Consider the following 11451-nt stretch of genomic DNA (forward strand, 5'->3'; position numbering starts at 1 on the left):
CACTCCTCACCTACGGGCCAATCGGTGCGCGGCTCGGTCGGCCGACGACCAATCGGACGCGCGGTGCTCTGCCCCGCCCCATCGGGTTTGAATCGCCGCGCGCGGCGGCAGCGCGCACGCGCCGGGTGCAACGGACGCGGCGGGGGCGGGGCGCGACCCCTCAGTCTGCCGGCGGACGGCGGCGGGGCCGGCCGCGCTCCCCGCGGCTCCTGTCAGGGGCCGGCCGCCGGTGGGCCAGCCGCTTTCCCGCCTCGCTGGGCTAGGGTTGCACCCTGAGGGGTGCCATCCGTCGCCGGTGGTGCCCGGGCCCCTCTCGCACCGGCGGAGCAGCGGTCAGCCGCGGGCAAAGCCCGCCTCGGAGGAGGAAGAGCCACCAGAGCCGACCTGCTTAGGTACTGACCGCCTCCCTCAGCCGCTATCTGCCTTTCAGTGGTCTCCACGATCATTGGCGCCTCCTGGTCCCCTCGCCCCTGGAGGCCTCCGTTTGCCTCTCGTTGTCCCCCGGAGCCCTTGTCTGTGTGGAAGCAGCCCCAGGGCCGTCTGCCTGACCCTTCAGTTTGCTCTGCAGGCCCCCCCAGAGCACTCCGGGTGCCTTCTGGTGGTCCCTTAACTGCTCTGTGCACTGTTTGGTGTTCCCCAGAGCCCTCTGGGGCTTGGTGTTTGTTTCTGTACACTCCATAGCCCTCCAGGTGTTTTTTGGTGTGTTCTATAAGCCCTCCGTGTGCCCTCAAGCCCTCTCTTCTTCAGCACTTTGTGGGTTTCTGGGTACACCAGAGGGTTGGCAGGGGCTGGGACTTGGGCTGGCAGCACCCAGCAGCTCAGATGTGAGCCCCATGCGGTGGGCTAGCAGATGGCTCAGGGCACCCCCCCTGGCTTCAGCTCTGGAGCCCTCCATCCTGCCCAGCACAGCATCCTTCTTCCCAGTTTGGCCCAGGAAGGATGCTCAGTGAGAGCAGGAGCAGGTCGCAGCTCCTGCTTTCGCTGCAGTGCTGGAGGCAGAGAGACTGGTAAGCGAGGAGCCAATAGTGCTTCCTAAAACCCATCCCTTCTGATCTGGGTCTGACCCAAGGCAGCCTGCGTTTGTGTGCAGGACCCTGTGAAGACAGGAGGGCTCCCCCATATCTTCACCTCAGTTTTTCACCTGTCTCCCCCGTTCTCAGCAGATGAGGCCAGATTATCTGTATTGCTTTGGTTTCCCTGTGCTTACTGGCAGGGAAGATTTGCTGGGGAAGGCTGTTGCTCCTTAAATTTCCTTTTCCCAGCAGAGCCGTGGCCTGGTGTGCCCGATTCCAGCAGTCCTGCCTATGGCACAGGGCCTGGGCTGTGGGCAGAGGAGGCACGCTCCTTGCTTTAGTCTGGACTGAGGGCTGAGCTATGTGTCTGAGGCAAGGCTGCATGATGGGGGAAATAAAACTGCGTGTTTTATTTTTGTAGCATGTCCTGTGCTGTAGAAGCGTTAGCAGGAAGTTAGAGGGCCGGGACCTGCACCTGCCTCCACCATCATCCAGACCCCATAGCTGATGGGAAAAGCAGCTTCTTCTCCAGTGCCACCACCCGGATGAGAAGCTTTTCCAGCCCTACCATGCCGGCATTCCTAGTCGTCCCCCCCCCGAGGGGGGGGGGTGAAGCAGCAGCTGCCCCAATCCTTCTTGGGGGATTTAGGCTCTGGGGACTGTGATGTTGCTGCAGTTTGATGTCCGAGTTCTTCCCGACTGCAAAGTGCTCTTCCAGCCTGAACCACTGGATGGGGCAGGAGGAAAAGATGTGTTTCGATCTCAACTACATTCCTCAGGAGCAGCAATTCAGAAAGACGCTGTGTCCTCTGCTGAGCCCACCCTGGCAGCAGTCCCCCTGCTCCCCACACAGAGAGGCCAAGGAATGGCTATGCCATCAGCTAGTTTCTGCACCAACTCCAGCAACACCAAAAATGGCAAAAGAATAATCTTCTGGAGACTGGCGTCTACTCCTAAGCACAGCTCAAGCACCCTGGGGGCCCAGGGCACTTCTAAAAACCACAAGGGACTAAGTGACTTATGTGGGGGGCAAAAACCCTGTAGGGCTTTTTTGTCCCCAAATAGCTCAGGGTCTGAGTCCTTCCCTCACCTGCTCCAGTTGGGCCAGACTGAAACGGAGAGGCTGTAAAACCCACGTTACACTTTGTGATGTGTTTTCCTATGAGCAAAAGCCTCATAATGAAGCTTTTAATGGCTGTTGTAAACAAATCAATATCTCCAGCTATACGTCCGAAATGAAAGAGGCTGAAGGAACTATGAAGGTTTTTAATGCCCAAATAAATTACTCCTGCCATGGCAATCGCAATGTGTGGAGCATTTGATTATTCCCAGCCATTAGTGATGCTGGCAAGGACAGAAGTATTCATGCTCTGTATTTAACTGGAAATTAAGAGAATGTATCATCTGGTGACAGGAACTTTTACAACTGGCTGCTCCCCCTTCGATCAGCTCCTCAACTAATAAATCACTGGCAGGACGTTGGGAAACTTGATTTACAGCTCAGACCTGCTGGTGGGTGTTTGCCGGAGGATGTGTTCCTGAAAATCCCCTGGTAGATGGAGGTGTGCTGGGATTCTCCTGCTCTTGGAGGAATGCTGGAAGCTCATTTAAGGTTTGCTTTGGGAGCTGGGAAGAATGATTTAGGAGGGAAAGCCGGCTGTCCGCCCACCACGCAGCAACTGCTGCCTGCTGTGCTCCCGGTACTTTTCCGCCTGCCTGCCTGCACCGTGCCAGGGCTGTGGGAAGCTTTGGGGTGACACCGAACACGGGGGATGTCTCCTAGCTGCAGGCAAGTGCTGGAGGGGGGTGGGAAGTTTAGGAGAAGTGTAGGAAGGGGGGGAGCGGTCCTGTGTGACTGCCGCAGCTGCCGCAACGGACTTGAGACCTTGTTGGTCACGTCTGGGGGACTGCTGAGCTGCTGGGCGGGTCCCAGGGGTGGGATGTGCTGACCACTCCGGACCCACAACACGGGTAGCGTAGCAACGGGGATCTTCCGCAGCTGCAAGACTTAAAAATAGAGCTGCGGAGTGTCGAACTTGCAGCCTTCTGGAGTTTCTGGGACCTCTGCCCCCCGACCTCAGCTCGACCCAGTGGGCGCTCACCTGTGGCGATGGGGCTGCTGGAGATCTGGATTCTGGGTTGGGGACACTTCTGCACCCATGTCCCCAAGCGTCCGGGGACCCTGCTGCAGTGGCTGAGGCTGTTGATGCCACACAAGCGGGGTCTCCTCTTGTTGAACCCCGCACGCCTCTATAAGCAACCTGTAAACTAAAGATTATCTGGTAATTTCCGTGTGCTGCAGCAGACGCTACAGGAGCATTTATTAACCCACTGGTACTATTCTTATGCAAACAACTGTAGCTCATCTCAGTAATAAAAGGTGATTTAATACCTGCTTGGCTGCTGACAGTGACTAGGAAGGTGCTTGGTTTTGGTTTTCAGTGCAGATCCTTTTTGCAGACAGACACCCTAGGGTCAGCCTCTCGGTCTGATTTTCCCTTCCAGAGCATGCTGTCTGCTTTCAGCCTGGCTTGTTATGGCTGCAGAGCTGCTTCTGGTCGTGCTCGTACCTCGGGGCACAAGGAAGAGGTTGAAACCTCAGAAGAGGTAAATGGTTTGATTTCTCTAAGGTCTTATTAGGAAGGTTCGTTCCCGAGCAGCCTTCTTGTGCCCTGTCTCAGCGCTACGTCTGAAAAAACAATAACATGGGCTGTACTAACACAGCTTGGATTTTTTTTTTCCCCTTGGAGAGTGTGGCCTCTGAGGGGGAAGGCCTGGAGGAGTCCGGCGTGTGAAGGACCATCCCACGGGGTTTCAGAGCTCAGGATGGCTCCAACTGACTTCTCCCTTTGCAGGCGACTAGCTCATTTGTGATGAGCAGTGATGGTCTGACCTTTTGTGCTCTGGTTTCTTGTGTTTTATTGCCAGGTAAAGCACTTGTACTATAAAATCCAGGATTTCACAGACCTGGTAACGGCTGCAAAATTAATATAAAAATAACTCCTTAAGTGCAGCAATATATAAATCATCAGTAGCACGGTCGCAGAGCAGGCTCACACTTCCAGCTGAGGAAAAGTCCTCAAGGTCCTGACAGAGCAATCAAGACAAGATTGCAGGGTTGAAAGCAGATGGGGGATGTGATGAGCAGTAAATCCTCTGGAGCTGTCGGGGCCTGCTGTAGCGAGATGAGGCTGTGCCTCTCCCCAGCTTTGGTCTGGCTGTGCCCACGCAATGTCTCGTGTTGTTCTTGGCGACTTTCCCTTACAAGCGAAGGAAAGAGAAATGGGCAGGCTGGTCCGGACGCAACCGCCCGCCTGCAGCCCCCGGGAATTACACCGGCAGTCGTTTCTGACTGCAGGAACCTGCTGCAGAGATGCTAGATGGACTGGCTGGGTCAGTGGCTTGTTAATTCAGTTCAATTTATTTTGTAATTCAGGACTCTTAGCAGTTTGAAACGATCATTTCAAACTAGGTTGGTGCTTGTGAATGAGGGGCTTACAGCAGAGCCGAGCTCCCGCGGCTCTGTCTGCAAGGGGGAGAGGAGGGTGGGACTGGTGTACACGCGGACCTGAATCCAAGAGGGCAAACTCAGCGATTCCCCACATCCCAGGGGAAATCGGTGGGACTCCGAGTCCTTGCACAGGCTGCCAACCGAACTGGTGTTTTCAGAGGTGCTAATGCCTTTGAGGGTGCTGTGGGTGCCCTGTGTGAGGAGGAAAGGAAGACAGTTTGCAGAGCAGGACAGCTTGCTTCACCACGGTTCTCTGCTTGCACAGAGCATGGGTGAAGTCCTCGGGGAGGATTTTGTTGACAGATCTTGAGAGAGCATCTCAGACGAGCAGCTCTGGAGGGCATTGATTCCATCCCCTGCATGCTCCATCCCTTGGGCACGCTGAGTGACTCAGAAGTCCCTGGAGATGTGCCCAGTGTGCCTCTGCCGCCAGTTTTGTGGCCTTTTTTTTTGTGCTGCTGATCAAATTCCCAGTGTGGGTATTGTCTGCCACTGCTGTCCGGGTGTTGAACACCGGAGGCTTTTGACGGGGGAGAGGTGGTAACGCTGACGTTAGTGCTGCAAGACAAAAATCTTAACACAAACCCATCTAATAGGTTTGGCTCTCTGGAGGGTTAAAGCTGCAGCACAGTTCGGATGTGGATATCAATCACATCTTTCAGAGACGCACGTCTTGGCGAAGGGCGGCAGGACAGGCTTTGGGGGGTGGTTTGAAGTCACGCACCATTTTTGTCTTCCTCTGTGAAGGCTGTGAAATACCAGAATGTCACCCAAGGAGGCCCGCTCCTCTTTGGGGTATGGATTCCTAAATTCCTCAATTTAAATGCAAATTTGCAGCCATTTGATTATGCCATGCATCAGAGAAGCTTTTGGACGATGAACAGCTTGTAATAATCAGCTACGCATCCCTCAATACAGATATTATCTGCTGTTGCGATATCGTGGCTGCGTGCCTCTGCAGAAAGCAGAGTGGTTCAGAACAACCCTCCTTTCACCTCCGTTGAAAATTGCTCTCATTATCTCCCTGAAACCTTTTTAATCAACCTGGACGGCACAATCTGCTTTGCAATAACAGGAGTAATGTTTTTGGAGGTGCTTTGCATGGTAATGCTCTTCTGAGCCTGAAATGCTGCTGTTCAGAATGACTGTGGCTTCAGGAAGGGTTTGTATTTCTTCTTGACGCCCTTAGTCTCCTGTAACCAGAATATTTTTTGTTGGGAGGCTTATAATTGCCCGACTTATAACTCCCTTATAGGAAAAGGGAAGGGGGAAAGCAGGATTAGTGTGGCACAGGAGTGGGTGCATTACTTGTGGCGGGAAGCTCGTGCTGGTTGGGATCTCCGTCCTGGGATATCTTCCAGGTTGAAGCCCTGATGTTTGTCTAGATAGAGCAAGGGTCACACTGGGAGTTCCTAGACCCTTCTGTGACACACTTCCCTGCCCATCAAATTGCTCAAATTAGTAATATTTGACTTTTAATCAAGCCCATTAGAGTCGTTGCCACACTTGAGAACCCTATTTAAGCAATCATCACTCTCACCCACTCCTTTCCTTTCCTCAGGTATTTGCATCTCGCCGATGCGAAGGAAAGTCCTTTTGACGTGGTTACTTGGCTCCAAGAATATGAAAACTGTAGTTAATCCTCATTTCATGCTTGCAACCAGATTGGGTTGGTTTTTGAATCGCTGCTGCGGGTTGTCAAATCTTTCATTAGCTACTGCTTAATTCATTTAGTTGAGTAATAAAAAGTAATTGCTTGTCTAAACAACCAGACACCACTTCTCTGTGGCCTGTAATTCTCTGCCAAGTAGCCCTATTTGCAGCGGGGAAACCAAAATCTGCTGCAATCTGCACAGAAATTGAAGTGAGGAGCTCATGAAGTCGAATGAAGAACATGAAGAATCCACTTTCCTCCGTACGCTTTAAACTCGAGTTGTTTCTCTTTAAGCTCTAACTTTGTCATAATGATCTAACAGACTGTTTGGTGCTATGGAAACCCCAGTTTACACACTGGTGCATAGCTGCAAGCAATTAACTATCTTTAATTTTCATTTTTCTGGGGATATTTTTGACTTGTGTATTAAGCAAACATTTATGCAAAACACTGTGGAATCCATAAATGTTAATTAAGTTGAACTTGTGTCTTTGCCATAGCAGATAATCAGATTGATGGGTTCACTGAAGTCTGCAAAACTTGCCGGGTTGGCTGAGAGCAGCTATAAAAAGACACAGCCACGCAGGTGACAACAAGGCTCTGCTCTTTGGCTGTCACCTTTAGCGTGCTTGGTCCTGCTGTCACCTGGTATGTCTTGGCTTGACCAGATGCAGATCCGGTGACGCCGGTGGGTTTTGCAGGCACAGCGTCAACTCTGCAAAGCGTCTCGCTTGCTGTGCGAGGGTACCATGGCATGCAATGAGTGGCAAAGGCCTCAGCTAGGGAAGGAGGATGCTGACAGAGAAGAGCTCTGCAGTACTTCACCAGGCTGCAAATGCAGGGAATAATGCCTTTATCTGTCCCTCCCCTCCTTTGTAAAACAACCACCTTAAATTCTCCCCAGAGCCTCAGCCCTGACCCAAACCCACCAGGTAGCTCCTGATTTTGGGGGTTTTCATATCGGATTGCAGATGGAGGAAATGTGCAAACCAGGATGAACTGGGGCATGAGGAATTTCGATTGTCCCATACCATTTCTGCATCTGTGGCTGATGAGTATTTTTTATAACCAATATGCATATTCTCATCGCTTTTATCTAGTGTGTGTGTGCAGGTGCATTTAGGAACAGGTATGAACCCTTCTTGGAAAGGTGATGCATTGATGCTGAAAAATAAAATGACCCCTCGTTTAGATCTGACGTGCTGAATCCTGCTGTAAAGCGGGATCTGCTCTCGGGTTCCCGCTGCGGGGAGGCTTTGCTGGAAGCAGATGCCTGTGCAAAGCACGGCATAGCAGCAGTGCGTGATACTGTTTGTTCCTTCTCTCCCCTTTGCGTGATAAAATAACACATGAAAATAAATAACAAGAGCTTAATAGGCACATGGGACAGGGCCTTTGGCAGTGATGCCAATCAGCTGTGCCTCGGCAATGCTCCTCTAATTAAAAACTGCAAATTACAGCTGGCTGGGTTGGGGGCTTTGCTCTGGGAGGTGAACAATGGCTGGTTGCTCCTCACATTCACACTTTCTCTCCCACCAGAGTGCTGAGGCCTTGGAATGTCAAGGATTGTGCTGTCCCGGTGCCTGCCCCAGTGGAGCAGTGGGGTTTGGGAAGTCCAAACCGGAAAGTGGAGCCAAGTATGTTCGCTGCTTCGTCAAGGGAATCGCTCTGCGTTGCAGCCAGCTGAATAGGTGGAAATGCTGGTGCTGATGCACGATCCTCGAGTCACACGTCTGCTTCAGCTCCGCGCAGGGAAGCGAGCGGCCGGTAAGTCCTGCCTGTGTTTGAGGAGCGATTCGAGCCTTTCTCGTGCTTTGGGAACCGGTGACGTGCGGCCGGTCCCAGCTTTGCAGATGGCTGAGTTTTGAGGGTTATGCTTTTTCTTGCTGTAGTTTTTGAAATTTCAGAGCACACCCCTCACACGAAGGTCCCCCCAAACTCACCGGCTGCCTTTCGCCCCTTTTTTCACCTAGAATTGGTTTTGCCATATTTCATCGCTTCTCCTCCCACTCCCACCAAGCCACCAGTTGCTGCCTCTCATCATTGCAGACTCATTAATGGCTTGCAACATGATCTCACAAAAGAAACATTTATTTATGAAAATCCATTTGGACAAACCCGACGATCAGAGGGAGACCATTTTGGGGAGGAGGGTTGGACGTTTTCTCTGTAGGGATGCTACTATGGGAAGAACTTCACGCAAAGCTCCTATCACCTGCCCCACACACCAAATACCAAACCCCAGACGTACGTCACAGCCCATCTCGTCCCCTCGCTCCCCTCCTGGCCCCGACTGTATCGTATTGCACAGAATCAGGAGCCTTTTTTGTCTGGGATGGAAAGTTTAAGGGCAGAGACACCCGAGAGTCATCTCTCATCCTCAGCTGCTCTTGGGACTCGCTGTCGCTTCTCCAGGGTGCCGTGATTGCCGCATTTAACTGATGAGTGTGATTTAACTTTCAGCAGAGATAGTATTTTGGGTGGATACGCCACAGGAAAAGGGGCTATTTGCGTGTTAAACTTTCCATTATAAGTGCTGTATTAATTATTCAGCTGGAGACAGGTTTTTTGGGGCAGGATGGTATGTTCAGTAGATTATTAACAGACTCCTGAAGCCCGAGAGGTGTTTCTTTTTTTTTAATTATTATTTTAATGGTAAGCAAAAGCCAGGAGCTCTTGGGCTGGGCACTTTGGTTGTGTGATCTTGCAGGAGGGCTCTGGCTAGGAGACAGCAAGCTAAAAAAAAACCCTGTCAGCCCTGCGGAAATACGCAGCAAACAGCGGATACTCTGCTTCCATCCCAAGTCGCTACCCCTTGGCAGATGCGGTGTGCTTGGCTGGGCCAAGCAGTGACTGCATCCCTCGAGGGACAGCAAAATAAAAATAATAATAAAGATAAGTGGTGGGCAGGCAGCCTTTTGCGTGTCTACCGGCAATCCCGTTACAAGCACTACAAACAATGGGGATTGGTACTGGCTGCTTTGCTTTGACTTCCACGTTTGCAAAGCGGCCTAATTTTCCTGGCAAGCAGGCTTTTGCTTGGCTTTTGCTGTTTTTTGTTTTGAGCTGGTGGGAGATAAATGGTTACACATGAAACGGGGTGTAAATGTTGTATTTTGGAGCAATTGAGTAGACCTTGAGGTACGTACAGAGACAGGGATTTGCTGCGCCATGCTCCCGCTGGGAGCTAGGTGGGAAGAGCAATTTCTGAGTGCTAGGAAGCAAACCTGAGCTTGTATCAGTCCCTTGGGGGTAAGGAGATGGCTTCGGGCTGGGATTGGGGTTTCAGAGCTTCCCTCTGCAATGGTTTTGGCTTGTAATGCATTGTAATTGGGCTTAGGCAGCTCTCCTTGGTGGGAGTTATCTGTATGCCTCCAAGGAGGAGATGGCAAAGGGATGTGTGCAGACCTGCTGAGTGATTCTCTCCAGATGCTATTATTTTGCATTTCAGAGAGCCAGGAAAGAGACAAAGAAACTGTCTTGCTTTGCGATTGAATTTCTAATCAGAGATCTGCAAGCAAACCAGGGAAACAGGCTTAATAAACCAGAAAAAGCCTCTGTATTACAGCTGACCTGTTTGAAAGGAGAGCTGGAAATAGTGCAGAGACTGAACTCACTGTATGGTTAGATGTCCCATCCCCAAGTCTGGGCAGGGGCGTCTTGTTTTAGGCTTTTCAGTCTTCAAAAGAAGACTTCTCTGTGGCTTTTGCATGCAATGCACAGAGCATCCCAAGGTTGGTAAAACCAGCTAATGTTGCCTGATGCACGTCATGTGCACGGACATGGACCTGACCCAAACATCCCATCTTGCGGGTTGGCCTAGATCCTAAATGTGAAAAGAGCCTCGTCCCTGTTCCTGCCTCCACCGATAAAATAACTTGGCACTTGGAGGGGGGAAAGGAAAACCCGGGTTTGGGCGTGTTGTACCCATTTACACAGAACATTTTGGTTTTCCTGCATTGGTCTTCATCTGTTGAATGATCCCTTGACACGATCCCATCGGCTTGGGTGTCCCAGGCCGGCTCCGCTGCGGTCGTTGGCACTATTTATAACAGGTGGGAATTTTTCCCACTTTATTTCAAGAGATAGTTTTCTACAAGAAGCATTTCAGGCTGTAAACTGTCAGCTTGAAGTCTCCATGCACGCCCTTGGGGTTATCCCTCGTTTCAAGCTGAGCATTGCTTGTGAGAAGACAGTTGTCATTTCTCTGCACATCTCATGATCACAGCATCCTTGGGGTATAAAACATGGAGGACGAAAGGGCAGCATGGTTATATATATGTACACACACACACACACATCTTTTTTTTTTCTAAATGCTGACTTCTGTAGGCTCACAACCTGACACAAACTCTTTTGCGTGGGGTGTATGGAGCAGATCTCTGCTTGCCTTCTTCGGCTCTCTAGACCATTTCGAGATATTTGGTTTAATTTTAATTTTGAATTTGGTTTGGCAGCTGGGAGTAAATCAGAATTTGGCTCTGGTTTGTAGCACCTTCTCCTGTATTGGCAGCACAGCTCCTGTGGAGTTTGTGGGAAAAGTTTCCTAGTCCAACCCTTGCATTAAAACCCTTGGCATTGCCCATCCCTTTGATCACTGCTGCCTGGAGCTGGTGTTTTTTCACAAAACCAAATCCCAGGCAGGCTCATGCCATTTCCCCTTCTCCATGCTGCAGGGTTGTGGGAAGCAGCGGCAAGGGAATATGTCTTAAGGTGATAAGAACGGTGAGAAGTGGAAGTTTAAGGAGGAAAAAAATAGCGTATTCGAGTGTGTGCAAGAAGCACGCGGCAGTTGGTAACGTTGCGTAGTCGCAGCAGTCAGGAAGAGCGTGGAAGTGACTGGAAGAGCTGCTCCTCACTGATGGCACTTGGCAGGATTTTGGGTAAAAATGAAGGTGATCATTCTTGTCAATCCGGTTTTGCAGCCATTTTGTTGCTCTTGTATCCATCTATTTGCCCGTTCATTTAATTTCTGCTGGAGTCATTGCTTAAATATGTGTATTTTTATCTCCAAGAACCATGGTGGCTGGGGATTTATTAATGACTGGATCTTCAAACAGCCACTTTGGAGGCTGAAAGGCTCCAAAAGTCATCTCTGCTTTACTTCCAGAAATTGCCGTGCGCTCAGCAGGGTCTAACGTTCAGCTGCTTTCAAATGAATGAACCGTTTCCTTGCCCTGTGCAAATCTCATGCATCTCTCCAGCATTTCTATCTTGCAGTAAATCTATTTTAGGAGTCTCATTTCTACACCAAAAGTGAGAGGTTGGACCAG

At 50.8% G+C, this 11451-nt stretch overlaps 1 long non-coding RNA gene across 1 annotated transcript; it reads left to right on the top strand.

Annotated features, from left to right (window-relative positions):
* Window positions 1-179: 179 nt before the first annotated feature.
* Window positions 180-9693, top strand: LOC142093571 (uncharacterized). Its single transcript, XR_012677472.1, has 4 exons — window positions 180-392; window positions 1435-2625; window positions 7718-7945; window positions 9630-9693. It is a non-coding gene; the product is annotated as an uncharacterized LOC142093571 (long non-coding RNA).
* The last annotated feature ends 1758 nt before the right edge of the window (window positions 9694-11451 follow it).

The sequence above is a fragment of the Calonectris borealis genome, chromosome 27 (genome assembly GCF_964195595.1).
Source record: "Calonectris borealis chromosome 27, bCalBor7.hap1.2, whole genome shotgun sequence".
Taxonomy (NCBI): Eukaryota; Metazoa; Chordata; class Aves; order Procellariiformes; family Procellariidae; genus Calonectris; species Calonectris borealis.